This window comes from Rhincodon typus, chromosome 4, assembly GCF_021869965.1.
Source record: "Rhincodon typus isolate 14 chromosome 4, sRhiTyp1.1, whole genome shotgun sequence".
Lineage (NCBI taxonomy): Eukaryota > Metazoa > Chordata > Chondrichthyes > Orectolobiformes > Rhincodontidae > Rhincodon > Rhincodon typus.
Window position 1 is genome coordinate 83,417,174 of NC_063335.1, and position 16,225 is coordinate 83,433,398.

The 16,225-nt window shown below is 38.3% G+C and overlaps 1 protein-coding gene across 10 annotated transcripts in view; it reads right to left on the reverse strand.

Annotated features, from left to right (window-relative positions):
- Positions 1–16,225, reverse strand: part of runx1t1 (RUNX1 partner transcriptional co-repressor 1) — a 117,834-nt gene that overhangs the window by 89,370 nt on the left and 12,239 nt on the right. The window contains exon 1 of one of the 10 annotated variants that reach the window (XM_048595516.1): positions 6,399–6,626. The exons of the other annotated variants lie outside the window; for them this stretch is intronic. The gene's annotated coding sequence lies outside the window, so the exon portion shown is untranslated. Of the gene's footprint in view, positions 1–6,398; positions 6,627–16,225 lie in introns of those variants that run through there. 10 annotated transcript variants of the gene reach the window in all.

Here is a 16,225-nt window from a genome sequence, read left to right on the forward strand (position 1 = left end):
GTGTGAGAGAGAGAGTGTGAGAGAGAGAGAGTGTGAGAGAGAGAGTGAGTGTGTGAGAGAGAGAGAGTGTGTAAGAGAGAGACAGAGAGAGAGAGTGTGAGTGAGTGTGTGTGTGAGAGAGTGAGAGAGACAGTGAGTGAGTGTGTGAGAGAGAGTGAGAGAGGGACAGAGAGAGAGTGTGTGAGAGTGTGAGAAAAGAGAAGAGAATTCAGAGTCTTCTAACTAAAAAGGAAAATATTCCGGACATGCTGAGGCAGTGAGCTTGCCAGGCTGGCTGGGAGATAACGGTGAGAACTGCTAGCCCATCTGGTTTCCATTCTGCTAACACTCATGCTGTACTGTTAAAAAAAGACTGTCCAGATAACCAGCTCCAAAACACATGGGAGAGAAGCCTGTGGAATTAATCTGTTACTTATACAAGAGGCATATATCCCTCATGCTTAAATATTACAGCATTCTACAAGTACTGAAGCATAAACTGTAATTATAAATTTGAAATCATGTTACTTCTGTGTATCTCTACACTTTAGCACACACAATTAGTTCTAATACAGAACTTCCTTAGGAAATCTTGAAAGCTATCCAAAATAGTCACCCAAGCATCTCCATCTGCAGCACAGCTCTGCTGAGGATTAAAACTGCCTCCCCTACCCAGCAGACACATGCTTCTACTGTGCTGACAGTTTGGTGTCAGCCAGAAGGTTTCATGCACAGCCAACCTGCCTGGATCAGATGGAGCCAGAGCAGAGAGGTCCTCCAAATTAAATGTAATGCCACCATCTGCAACTCATTCAGTGCTGTTTAGCGCAATCAATTCATGATGGAGATAATGTTGAAGTAATGGGCCAGTCCTAATCCATGTCCAAAAAAAAAGCAAGCCTCGAGTAAAGTTAGTGACTTGATATAAACTCAGAAAATATGGTTTGAGTATTTATAAATCAGTTCCATTTGTTCTGGATAGCACAATCATTCTGAATGATGATTCTTTTTAGCGAAGCTACAGTTTAAGTGTACAAAATAACCTTTTCAGCTCAAAATGTTAAAGATTTCTGCAGTACTCAATTCCAAATTTAAAAGCACGATCATAGGAATGTTCACTTAACTTCCTTCCCTTCCCCTAGAAAAGAAACACTTATTTGAAGTGAAAGTACTTTTTTTCCCCAAAGAGGATACCGTCATAGCCTTTAATTTGAAAATAATTATGCATATGTTAAACGCTGAAGAGAAACATAAGTTTGAGAGCAATGACATGAAATAATTTCCTTTCAAGATGATGGCACATGCAACTGAGTCTAAATAAGTTAAAAGACAATTTAAAAAAAAAGACAGGGACAAAAAAGTAAAGCAATTTTGAGAGTTTTTTTTTAAAAATTGTTAAAAAGGGAAGCTGTCTGAAAATGACTGCCAAATTCCTTTATCTAATAGCATCCAATCTGTGAAAATCCTGAATGTATGACGCTATATAAAGCTAATGGAATTACTTCACTACAAACACACAGACTATATTAATTATTCAGTCTGTTTTAAACAACGTGCTCTTTCATAAGAGTGAGTGACTTATTAGGATCTGATTTCCAGGGATTTTATAGTGTTCAAATGTGTAAAGTGACGTGCTCATTGTATCTCCAAAAGTGGAGATTTACAGTTTTTCAGTTATTTGCAGTTATAGGTTAAAACATCCAAGGAATCTTGCAAATATTTGCTAAAATATTTCAGATTACCCACACTCACTCCTACATATTTCTCTGAATTTAGCAAGTAGTCCGACTGAACAAAGTGACAGTACATCTTAATTACAAAGGCAGCATACTGTAATGAAAGTTAATGTTTTGAAATGTTATCACCAAGGAGGGTAATTGGAAATGTCCTGAATTGCAACCAAAACTTCTGCTGAAATTCGAAACTAATATGTCATGCCATGACCAAATACCATGAACTGTGATACATTGGGGTCTCTTCAGTACTGATGCCTGGGAGTGCAGTGAGAATCTTACTGTGAGCCAAAAAGCTTGGGATGATGATTCTGTAACCAATGCTGAATATATCTGCACTTGTGACCCAACCCCTTAACTCATGCTGTTTGATAGTAATTATCTCTATAATTAGAGGCTGGATAGGAGAATTGGTTTACGATTCTAATAAGCCACTAGTAAGTTTGATTACAATCCAACTTGCGTGTTTACATAAATAAGCAGATCCACCACTGCAGCAGATGCATGGGGTGCATGTCTCTTGTGGTGTGTACAGAAAAAAAATTCTCGTCCTGTATAACACAGTTGGAACATGCAAGACATGATCATCAAGATTCAAAGGCAGTCTTGGGAAGGAGAGCTCACTTGATATGCAGGGGATGATTTCTCGCCTTGAATACATTATGAACTTGCAGCACGCTAATATACCATGCAATCATAAGCACCAGATGGAACAGTGTGCAGTACATGTCCCATCAAACCTCTGCTTGTCAGGAAGATGTATTAGTGTCCCTGCACCGTTTTTTTCCTGCAATCCCCCAGTTGTCCCCTTAGATTTTTCACATTTCTTAGCATTCGGTTCCTCGATCCCTGAAGAGCACGTCCCTGGGGTTGCCTCATCTGTACCAGGTGGTTCCAAAAGTAGTTTTATTCCATTATATTAAATAAGGTGAGGGCTGTGGGACTGCAGCAGGCTATCTGCACAGTGCCTGCGGGAGAGCTACCAATTGCTGTAGCACAAAAGCTTGCCGAGATATTGTTTTATAGACAAGGTCAAAGGCCTTTTCACTTAAATCCAAAAGAAAATGGTGGCAGCATTCTTTTCCTAAGACTATTCTGGTAGGTGCATTTTAAAAACATGAACAAAATTAATCATTCGTATACAGCTCTGTGCACAGTTTTAAAATCAATTTAGACAGGGATGCCATTACAGTACAGAAATATATTCCCTATTTGTTTGTTACACCACACTTTGCATTAATCAAGTTGATTTAAAAAAAGCATGGAAGCAGTAGACAGTATATTAGCCTTTGAATAGCAATTTTTAAGCAGTCATCAGTGAATTTCTGTCACTATCCCTATCTACAGAAAGCCACGTCCAGTACTGAAATGCTGAAACATAAAATGAAATGCACAAAACTATAAGGCAAAATTTAGGCAGAAAGCAAAGAAATGCCCGCTTTGAATATTTTTTGCAGTAAATGTAAACACAAATTTAATCCTTAGATGGTGGTTCTGTGCAGGTTATTAAAAATAATTCTATTTTTGTTTAAATTTCTCAGATACTTCAAAACAAAATATTTAATGTTGAATACTCTTTGCTCAGTGTCGGATGCTGCTGGTCTAGCGAAGCCATATGTGACCCACATGACTCTGGTAGATGACTCTTCAGGATAGTTCTACTGCTGGAACAAAGCTGCCACAGCACATGAGGTCTCAGGACCCATAATATGAAAATCATTTGGTTCATTAGATTAGTCAGCCTGTTATAAACAAATGGCTAATGTTTTAGTTTGTGTTTCAGGGTGACTGGTATCATTCAAGCACTTTATGTTAAAAGAAATTATACAAATCAATCCTTAAGCCATTAGCAAGAACTTAAGACAACCTCTAAACTATCAGACTGAACCATAACTAATCTTATGTGAAAGTATTTTTACAGAAATAAGAGCAAGAAAAGAATCTGGACTTCTGTCATCTTTGAGAAATACTGAACAATCTGACATGCCCTCCAGAAAACAGACCGGACACCTTACAGAACAAAAGTATGACTGGCTGCTTATAGATAATGGTCAATGTAATAAATATTTCAAGTTAGGAGAAAAGTAAAGAATATTTGCAGATTTTAACAGGTCTTCATTGAAGTTAAGTCAAATTACAAGATGCAATAAATTGCTCATTTTCAAGGTGTCACAATCGTACCAACAAGATGGCAATTTATATTAAAATAAAGCTTCTTCTATAAGTAAAACGCAGGTAAGTCTTTTATACTTATTAAAAAAAAGACTGGCGGCAGAATGGCTGTTTATTTCTATTGGGACTTGCTCAGTGCTGTCTGCAAGTGTTTTGAAAATATCACATGACATAGCCATGTGTTAAAAATTACAGCCAGTTAAGTTCTCTGCTAAGAAAAATATGTGGACAATTTATGAAATGCGCCCCAGGATGGAGATGTCCTAAGTAGAACCAGATTCTGAAAACAGAACCAATTTTTGAAATGTAAAGAAAATGAGCTGTAGCCACATCTGGACAGCAGAAGTTAAGAGGGTGGTCTGACCTAATGCCAGGCCATTTCTAACAGAACAGTATCATTTTGTACTACAATGACCATGATCACTGATGGTCTTTCACGGAAATGACCCTGAGCAATGCCAGATGCATTAATGGTGCTGTATTTATAAGCGTGCATCTGTTCTTTGGAAGTACTGTACAGGGTTCACAAGATTTGCTTTGTGAAATTGTACACTATAGTAGCCTCTCACTTGAATACTCCCCTCCATACACAACAGCCTGACAGAACACACAGTTTACTGCTTGCATACTTATGAGCAAAGCATACCAAATCCATACTTGAGCACATCTCAGACTGAAATACATACCAATATACAAAACTAAAATAAAGTAACATGACTCCCAAAGGCAGAGCTCCACACAAATACTTGTTTACACCAATAGAATTTTATATTTGTCTTGCATTTAAAAGTATTGGCAGGAACACAAATATTATAGGTCAACAGGGCCAAATGAAAGCCAATTTAAAAAAAGGTAATGTGGATTTTTAACATTTTTAATATAATGTTAGGTTATTCACTCTTCTGTATTCACTGCAGTTATCTTTGTTAAATAGTTCCTTGTGTTTTTTTAATAGCTTGCCATTCAACTTCTTGTATTCTGTGCTACTGCTGATGACAGCCAGAGATTTTGTTTTCACCGTGAAATATGGAAAAAAAGAGCATTCCAGCATGTTTATGGCTATTTTGTTGTCAACTCATTGCATTAAATATGAAAGTTTGTTGGTTAGAAGAAGTTGTGAGATTAAAAAAAGCAGGAAAATACACGATTATAGTCAAACCTATTTTTAAAAAGGCTCCTGATTTATCCAAATTAGTGCTGAAAGAAGTTCCTCACCTGAACACAGAGTCACTGAATTCACTTGCCCATCTGAGCTTTAGCAAACATTGAATAGTTAAAAAGAGGCTTAGAAATTAACAGTCGTGCAGCTAGAGTTTATAACCCCAATTATTTTGTTTCGAAGTTATGATCTTACCAGTCATATTCTGAATGATGAAGGAATGCAACACAGCTCTAGGGACAGGTTGTGAAGACCATTCTAACAGACTATAGTAGAGATGGGTGTCAAGAAAAATAGCCAAATGTCAGATTTGCTCAAGTAGATTAAATCCTGCACATGCTTGTGGTTGCACATGTTAGTTGTATTTTACGTACCACATTACAAAGGCTGACAGTACAGTACAGCACACTAGCTTTCACATATCACCAGGAAAACAATACAGTATACAAGAACATCCTCAGGTGCATAGCTGCAGCCTGAAACAAATTAATAAAAATGAGTTGGAAACAAGCAGGACCCACTAAGTAACGGGAGAGGTGTAATGTAGGATTGATTAGGTCTGGTAAAATAGTCAACTAACAGGACATTTTTTTTGCCTAAGACCATGCAGCAACTCCCCAAGAAAAACCTTCAACAACTGGCAATACCTACACAGCAGCATAAGCAAGCAGATACAATTTCAAAACACCATCTGCAATGTGTACTCTCCTTTAAACTGCAGCCACTTCTGGACCTCTAACCAAATAATCTGCAAACAGACAGCTGTGCACTTTCAGGCTCTCTTGATACATATTTTATCTTAAGATAATATAAGACTATCAGTCACATGGCTTAACAGATAATACACACTGCATGACTAATAAAATGTGACACATTGCACACAAAACAAGACCCTATCATCAAGTCAATAAATGGTTATAATTTCACTTCTAGCTTGACAGTAACTAAAATAAAATATCCTGTCAGTGTTAAATATGATTGGTGAACAGGTCACCTCCACAAGACTCACCTGGCATTACTGAATGAGCTACACACTTTTAAATTCCTTAAAAAAATGCAAAACTGAAGTCAGCAGACCTACTGTCTCCTGCTCTGGAATGATCAGAAAAAGAAAACAGACAGCCATAAGGCTTGCTGCAGCATCCTACCTAGAGGCAGGAAACTGGGTGCGTGCTTTTGCCAGGCAGAGACAGATGGAGAGCTGACACTCCGAATTGTACTTGGAGCAGAAATGTGAATGATGACAGGAGCACATGTGGCCTTGAACCAAGCCCAATCTCTTCAGGCAGAACAATGACATGGATGTATGCACAAATTATCTCTGCCCGAGACCCTCATCTGACTTCTTACTGTACCTTTCTTACTAGCTCCAACGCAGGGGAGGGCAAGAAAGACGTCAGGCACAGGGATATATTGCTGTGAAGTCTTCAGATAAGCTGTGTCGTTCCTTACGAAAACGGAAATGTAAACCTTTCCTTCTTTGATTTGTTTGTCCCCACTCTTAGCAATCCTTCCACTACGCTGCTTGTAGCATTCCTTCTGCCTTCCTTACAGCATATGATTCACATGTGTCTGAATGCAGATTCCCCAGCAATCAGCCTCTGTCAATGCAAATGCATTTTTTCCCCGTAGCCGCCTTAAACCGCTGATGAAATCCATGTGGGAACACAGGAAAAACTGACCTTTTTTGAGAGCTATGAATATGCTCTGTTCACATATGGATCAATCCATGGCTCTCTGACAACTGATGTCAGTTAACAAACACTCACAGCAGTGCAGCAGCCAATAAGCTGTTTCCTAATGTAATGCAGCTCTTTAAGAAAAAAAATCCAGTGTTGTCAGGAGCACCTCAAAGGGTTATGAACAGCAATAATTGTCAGCTCTTCTACAACATACACCAGCTATCAAAGGATTATACCACAGACATGCATTTCAGACCACAAGCAATTTCACTTTTTTTTGTCTTTCTTCTTGAAACAGCTCTTCTAAGTGATAGGACCATATCCTCACAACAGTAATTGCGGCTTCAAATTGATCCACATTAACATGAACCAATTCCTGAGGGATTCTCACCTAGTGGTCTATCACTGAAAGGAATGACAAGACAAGGATGCTTGTGCATCGGATACTCCTCTAGTGTTTTCTGTAACCATCATCTGGATAAGGCCTTTATCTATGGGTTATTTAATTACAGAAAAGGTGCCACACATGTGGCAGCCTCCCCGAGTATGGTTTAACCCAAGTGGCTACGACTTGTAATTGATGCGACTCACTGCACTTCAACTATTCTTGGTATTAGTAGCAGAAAAAATAATCTACTGAAATGTGAACATAATTTGCTGGCACCCACCAACTGAAGCAACAATGTTAAATAGTGACAAATCAACCCAGGTCCCCAGACGCAAACATCTTCATTCAAGATAGTATCAGAGGATTACAAGGTACAGCATGAGTAGTGAATGCAATTCCAAACCATGCTTATTTTTTAAACACAATGTTTTCAACTAAAACATTTCAACATCAACTTGTTAATATTGATCATAGTTTCAGCTACCCTAATCAAAATTATGACTGGTCAAGAAAAGTGTAAGCAATGGTTTAATCAGCCAATTAAAAAGCACAAACAAAAAACATTTGAGCCAACCAGAAATTATTAAAAATGTTGACATAACTAGCTGTTAATTCAAATTTTAGCATAGTAATTGACTACAAAAGTAGAAGCCAAAAACTTTGAATGGAACATCAAACAAACACAATATTAAACAGCTAAGAAATAAAAAAAAACATTTAAAACAGTGAAACTGCTTAGCCAGAGAAAACAAGAAATCTTAAAACACATTTCACAAAATCACAATTCAGTAACAATAGCTGTATCAAGACTTTTCTCCAGGATAGCTCAACTTTAGCCATCTACTGGCCACTAATTACCTAAATCTGATACACTGTGAATTCATGACTTCACACAGTAGGTATTAAGTGAGTTAATTCTAAAGAACTGAAACCTCATTGACACAAATTGAAAGCAACCAAAGTTTTCTACCCCATCTGCTCCCTGCTTCCCATTGGGCTTTCATAATGGAATTAATAGTTTCATATATTCAAACCACCAAATAAAAGGACTCATTTAAGTTAGGCTACATTAACAAAAGAGGAAAGAGAATTATAATAAAAAGGCAAAATGAATTCAAATAAAGCATTTTACTCTAAGAGTTTGCTTTAACAAAATTGAATGAAGCCTTTTCTGACTTTTGTGCAAGACTTGATAAACTGAATACCATAGCAGTCAATGATCAGCCAATGATCAATTGAAGAATGGTTATTAAGATCCCCTCATCTCATGGTGGGTCTTTCCACAAAAGCCACACCAGCTTGGAGGGCGGATTCACCAATGTACAAATTTCCCCGCTTGCTTGTTTCCCTTTCATTCTCGGACCACTGGCCATCAATTGGGTTGACATATTGGAAAATAATCTTTTATGGCCAAATGGTAGTGAACAGAAATGCAAGCATTAGCATGCTTTGAAATTCAAATCTCCCATTTTGACTCTAAAGAGCCTGATTTTCCACACAGCTGGAAGCTATTAGTGTTTTCTTAAAGCCTCCTGCTGGCAAGGCTGACCCACCCATGTGAAATCTGTCAGGGAGGGATAACTCTTAGGCTTCTTCATAACTAGGCCAAGAGTGTTGTTCAGTTTCCTGTGCCCCTACAGTACCACAGCTGAAGAGCTAAGCTACAAGCTTAATCACTTTCCCCCACACCCACTCCACCCCCCAACCTCCGCTACATCCTTATTATCTGACTGATGGCCAGTTAGCTCTGTTGAAATGCAAGGGTAATAGCTTATGCTTCAGTGAACTTTCCCTCCTCTGCAGTAAAGACAAAAAAAAACCAAATGGCTGTAGTGTACTGGGTGCCATCTGGACTACTTACTCTGAAAGTTACTCCGTAGCACACACCAGGCAAAAACTTCCAAGGCCTTTCCTTTCTGTTGATCTATTAGTGGCAAACTAAGTTCGCTTTGCTTTAATGCTTGTTTACACCAGGACTGAAAGTGTTACAAATCACTTCCATATAAATTAGAGTTAAAAATCAACAAATCTTACCAGTCATGTTTTTTCCCTAATGCCTATTTTCTCATAACTAAAAATTCACTAAAAGTCCACCTCTCAATAAAGTGTAGCATTTTTAGAAGCAGAGCACCAACAAAAGTCAATTAACATTTCAAATAGTCTGAAAGCTGCAGTCATACATTGGTGGCCAAAACCTTCAAGTATGGTGGAAAATAAATTAACATTATGGTGTTTTAAATGCAATAACAAATTTTGGTGAAGCATTTCACAGGAAATCCTGAAGAGCCTACTTATGCAGTCTAACAGCAGAAAGGTAAAACCACTAGATGGAGCTGGTAATACAGCACAACACAAAAATCATGTTGGCATCAGCTGTTCAGGGGGCTATAGGTATTGAGGCTTACAAAAAATGACGAGAAGGGTCATTATCTCTTCATATCTGTAAAACCTTTGATTTTTACAGGTAGCCAAAGCTTTTACCTTATGGTTCCAAGTCTATTAAATGGAAGCTACTTTTGTTCCTTTCACACAATATGGAGAGAAGTGAAAACACATATTAAAACATGCACAAGTTCAAATTCAGACAAAACCAAAGATAAAAAAAAGACCAAATGCATTTTTTTCTTATTCCTCTTCGTTTTTCTTTCTTGTAAATCCTATCTTCAAATTCAGTCTCTACAAATTCTATAGGGTAGTTAAACAAATTTGGCAATGGTTTCGTTTAGTTATCTTTTCATGCATTATCACAAATGGTAGACAGTGTAAATTCCAACCTCGGATGCAAGGAGGAACAGAGGGAGCAATGAGCCAATTCTTTTGTCCACGACAACAAGCATCTGTCAATGCTGAAGGGGCTGGGAGAGAGCATTACTCGCAGGAACCCGAATTCCTGACCAAACCCTTTTCCACACAATGAATCCTGAATGAAAGGAACCCAGGCCAGGCAGAGATAGCATGCTGTCAGGAACCAGCCCTGACGTTTGTGAACGGACAGGACTGGCTTGCAGGATGTCAGAGCAACAAACTGCAACCCAAGATACAGAATTTTCACACAGTTGTTACTGGATGTTTTGCTCCTCAGGTTGTTAAACACGGAAGCAGGAATGTTGTATATGGGTCTGACCCATGCTATGGCTCCACAGAAACTCAGCTCTGCTTCCGCTAGAACTTGCTGGAGCATCAATAAATAAAAGTATGTTTTTTTTCCTCTGAACCACCCATACATTATAGCTTTGTATAAACCACAAATGTACTTATCTGCTGTGCTTTTGTACATTCTTTTAAAAATCTTATATTTTAAGTCAAAAATACAGACATGACTCTACAAGTAAAAACACAACCCATTCTTCAACAACATTAATTTCGATATTTGTGAAAACAAACACATTTAGAGACCCATAGAAGTGCCTTAAAACTGTCTGGTTAGGAAAATATCTTGCTTTAAGAGACAGTATTCTTTCGTTCAAACAGTCATAAATCAGATTCATGAGAAAAGCTTTCTACAGTTTTCCTAGGCTTTACTAAGAAAGCTTGAATTCAAGATATTTATTGTGGCATAGAGTTATGATAAATATATTGAAGCATTTTCAAACTGAAAACTATCGACTTCTCCAATTATAATGGACCTCAAATGCAAAAATATCATACTATACCACAACAAAGTGTAATCCATGTCAAAAAATTGCCATACTGTGGACTTGGTTTCTGTTAATACAGTCAAAATGGTCACGAGAAAGGGATCGGAAGATGTGCCATATAGGGAAGTTAGGGACATTATCGAACACTGGTCATTTAAAACATTGTGAATTATTTTCTGTGGTGTGAAGGGGAAGGGGAGAGGAAACAGATGGAGCATAAAAGTAAGAAACATAGAAATATGGAAAACAGAAGCAGAGGTAGGCCATTCAGCCTTTCAATTTATTCAATCTGATCACAGCTGATCATGTAACTCAGTACTCTGTTTCTGCTTTCTCCCTTTGATCCCTTTAGCCTCAATCGCTTGAGAATTCCACAGGGTCACCACTCAGTGAAGTAATTTCTCCTCATCTCAATCCTAAAGGACCTACCCGATATCCTTAAACTGTGACCCCTATTTCCGGACTCCCCATCATCAAGAACATTCTTCCTGCATTTACATTGCCTAGTCCTGTTAAAATTTATAGGTTTCTAGGAGATTTGCCCTCATTTTTCTAAATTCCAGTGAATATAGTCCTCGTTGATCCAGTCTCTCTTCATATGTCAGTGCTGCCATTTCAGAAATCAGTCTGGTAAACCTTCATTGCAATCTGTCAATAGGCAGAACACCCTGCTTTATATTAACGGAGATCAAACTGCACATAGTATTCCAAGTGTGGTCTCACAAAGGCCCTGTACAACTGGAGAAAGACATCCCTACATTAGTTCTCAAATCTTCTTGCCATAAAGTCTAAAATGCGATTTGCCTTCTTCAGTGTCTGGTGTGTAAAGGCATCCAGAAGTCACTGCAGCTCCCCCATACCCAAACTATCCCCATTTAGAAAATAATCTGCCTTCCTGCTTTTGCAACCAAGGTGGACCACTTCATTTATCCACATGCTATGTCATCTGCCGTGCATCTGCCCACTCACTCAACTCATCCGAAACACACCTGAAGCATCTTTACAAGCTCATCCTTTCACACAGCTTTGTGTCATCTGCAAACTTGGAAATATTACATTTAGTTCCTTCATTTAATTCATTAATATTGTGAGTAGCTGCGGTCCTAGCACTGATCCCTTCAGTGCCCCACTAGTCACTGGCTGCTGCTCAGAAAAAGACCCAATTGTTCCTACATTTGGTTTCCTGTCTGCCGACCAGTTCTCTATCCATGAAAGTACACTTCACCCAATTCCACGTGGTATAAATTTTACATGCTAATCTCTTGTGTGGGATCTTATTGAAAGGCTTCTGAAAGTCCAAGTAAACCACATCCACTCGCTTTATCAACCCTATGCTATATCCTCAAAGAATTCCAGGCGATTTGTCAAGCATGATTTCCCTTTCAGCCAAGTGCTCTGTTATTAAAACTTATATAATGGAATCGAGCATTTTCCCTATTACCAATGTCCGGCTAACAGTTCTATAATTCCCTGTTTTCTCTCTACCTCCTTTTTTGAAGTTGTGGGGTTAATATAGCAAACTTCAATCCATAGGAACTGTTCCAGAATCTATAGAATCTTGAAAGATAACCATGAATGCATCACTATTTCTCGGGTCATTTTCATAACTACTCTGGGATGTACTTTTGACGTAATCTGGGACATAATTTACTGGGCCCTGGGGATTTATCAGCCTTTAATCCTATCAATTTCTCCAACATCATTTCCTTATAATAATGATTTCCTTCAGTTCCTCAATTGTGAAAACAAAACCAAAATATGTATTAAATTGATCTGCCATGTCCTCCTTCCCCTTTATAACTTCCACTGTTTCTGACTGTGAGGGGCCTACATTTTTCTCAACTAATCTTCTTCTCTTTTGATAACTACAGAAGCTTTTACAGTTTCCACATTCCCCGTAAGCTTACTCACAAACTCTTATTTTCCCCACTTAATCAATGCCTCGGTCCTCCTTTACAGAAATCTAAACTGCTCCCACTTCTCAGGTCTGCTGCTTTTTTTGGACAATTTGTGCACCCCTTTCTTGGATCTAATACTACCACTAATTTCCATCATTAGCCACGGTCGAGCCACGTTTCCAATTTTATTTTTGTGTCAGTCAAGGCAGAAATCGATTAGCTCAGATTGTCAATGAAAAGAACAGATAATGTAAACCACAATGTTGATGCAACTCTATGATGATAGAAGCATCATGTTTTGGCATTGAAACACTGAGTTCCATTTTAATATGGAGTTTGCAAATCAAAAAGACCTGCTCTTCAATGATGTGACTTAAATTTGTAGGGTTACAGTAAAAAGGTGGGGGAGTAGGACTAACAGAGTTGCCCTTGGCTGAGGTTACCTACAGAAAATGAGCTGGAATGCCCTTCTTCTGAGTTATAACCCTTCTATTATTCTATAGTTCTGTATACAGTCTTGTTATTACTCCTCGGCAAGACTCAACTAATATCATGAATATTCATAGTTACATTTTAATACGCTGGATGCCAAACAATGTTTGTAACAAAGCAGAAAATGTTTCCATAAATATACAATTATTCTCAAGGTGAAGTCCAATCAATCAATTTTTGCAAATTTGGTTAAAGCAAATAATACAAATAAAAATCTAAAGGCATTTCCAATACTGCAGTTTCTCTGGATCGTACCTGTGTAAATTTACTAAAGGCCACTGAATGATAATAGTACAAATAAGCAATGGTATGTGTAGTGTAGATTTTTCTATCCATCTCCTTCCCATCACAGATTAAAACTAGTTTGAAAACTAGTTAGTGCAGCCCAGTTATGATCATCGCTGATATGATCAAATCTTCCATCCCTTCAAAACATTTTACTGATGAAAACTGTAGGTAACGTCATAGCTAAGATTGGCTCTAAAACGTGATTAAATTTGCATTTGTAACATTCAGACTTGGCCTATCTTCCCCATGCCGAATGTCAAAATACAAAAGCATTGAAAACGTCATCATTGTCAGCAATCACTAGCTAATGATTCTGATTGTCCAGCTTGGAAATTCCATCACAATTGTTATGGATTCTGCTGCTCCTTGTGTGGCTCGTGAGCCCAATCTTCAAGCCGCATCTCCACCCACACAGTTGGCAGGGAGATGGCCTCAGGAACGCTGGTATTCACTCCTCAGGTTCCTCTTCCGTACTTCCTCTTACCTACAGCTGTTCTCAAAGAATTGTAACTCTTCATACAGGACATTCCTCCAGATTGGATTCTTCCAAGCTTGGGTCTCCCATGCATTGCCATTATGTAGGCACTGCTTGAGGTAAGCTTTCAGGAAGTATTTGAAATGCTTCCTTTATCTTCCTCTCGTTCCAGTGCCTTTCTTCAGCTTGGTGAAGGAGAATTGCTTTGGGAGTCAGAACTCAGGCATCCTAAGTACGTGGCCGGCCCAGCTGGGTTGGTTTCAGATGATTGTAGCCTTGATGCTGGTGCTATTGGTTCTTTTGTGAATGCTAGCGTTAATACACCTGTCCTCCCACTGACGCAGAGAACCTGTTTCAAACAGCTCTGATGGTACTTCTCCAGGGCCTTGAGGTGGTGTCTATGCATAGTTCATGTTTCTGAACTGTATCAAAGAGTTACACAAGGATCTTGGTATCAGCATAGAAGTCACGGTTACCAAAGACTTTCATCTTTAGGTATCCAAAGGCAGTGCCCGTACATTTTATGCAATGTTGAATCTCCGCATCTATGCTAATGTACATAGTGGAAACCTTCCACATTTGGGAGAATGTCTGTTGATTTTAAAAGAGGGATAGACCAGAACTTGCTCAGTGATGGGTTGGTAAAGGATTGGAGTCTTCCTGAGAATGAGTCTGAGGCCAACTTCCTGGTTATGCTGTTGCGAATGCAAGGCTTGAAAATTCTCTTTCAAGACAGTGGAAATGACATTGTCATCTCCATACTGAAGTTCTACAAGCAATGTCGGTGTCATTTTCTTCTTGGAATTTCAACCAGTTGAGGTTGAAACCTTTTACAACCATCCTATAAACAATGACCGCACCATTTGGATGCTTATTAACCTCCTTTGTCCATGTCTGGACCAAGCTTGTAACTGAGAGATCCTGACAGAAACCATACTGAGCATTGGTAAGCAGGTAATTGTTGCATTATTGCCATTTAGGAGCACCGTTGCTGACACCTCCCATCATGTTGCTGATGACTGAGAGTACATCAATAAGCCAGTAATGGGCCAGACAAGATATGTCCTGCATTTTATGGACAGGGCAATTTTCCACACTGTAGGGGTTCCACTCGATCAGACTTCCACTGGCTGAACCTTTGGGTTTAAAGATCTGACAAACATCCAAAGATTTGATGTTGATCTAAAGCTTTGTTCACTGAGTTCCCAATTCTTAAAAAAAAAGCAATTGTTCGATACAAGGTCCAGACAAGGTAATGGGGCTGTTGGGGAAACTTGTTTTTACAGTGAATTGCTGGCAGATCAGTTCAGACAATGCTTTGCAACTTCCACGAGATACTTTAGCATACTTCAAAACTACATTGCAATATAAAGAACAAATAACTGCTAAATTGACTTTTTAACTTTATTTCTTTATTTTTCTACTTTTATAGTAAGATGACTGTAGTGCTGAACATTTTAAAATATTTCTTTATTTTTCTATAAGTAAGATTTTATACCTAAATATCTGGTACCTAAGATAGTGCCATGTGTGGCAACATTGTACACTATTCACTGTACGCTTGTACCCTGTACTTGAGTACATGTGACGACAAAAACTAGATCTACAGCTTTCCAAAGTAGATCATAGGAATTAAAGTAAATAAGGCCATTTGGCCCATCAGGCCTTTGTTAGTGTCTGCTCAAATTTCAACTTACCTATCTATATCCTGTATCCTTCAAAATTCTTTCCAATAGATAACTAATTTCCTTTGAAATGATATCCCTGCCTCAATAGGTATTACGTAATAAAGTATACCGAACCAAGTTTCCATATTTGATTGTTCCACTTGTTCTACCACACCATCTTTACTTTCAGTAAAAGAAAATTAGCAAACAATTAACAACTTGTTTGAGTAGAAGGGAAACTGTTTAAAACAGCACATAGCAAAGGAGTTCATTGTCTATTAAAACTATGGATCCAGAGTTGTACTGTTAAAAAAATTAACTGCAGAAGAAACATAACTGTTATTCACAGCAGCATCTGCTTTTATTTTGCTGTTCTTTGTTTTGTTCATTTTTAGGAAGTAAGAAGTTCATATCCAGGAATTTGAGATAAGAGCTCTGGGGAGACAATGGCCTGAGTCAGAAATAGCAGCTGAAGATACAAAATCATATTTTTGGCCATCTCCCCATAACTCTATTCAAATGAAAGTTCCTTTCTCTGTTTCACCAGCCTTCCTATTCTACTTGACGAATTCCAATTGTTTCACTGTTTAGACCAGACTGTTTTCTGCCAGTCCTTGTCTAATTTCCTATGGGTCTTTCGCTACAGCCGACTTT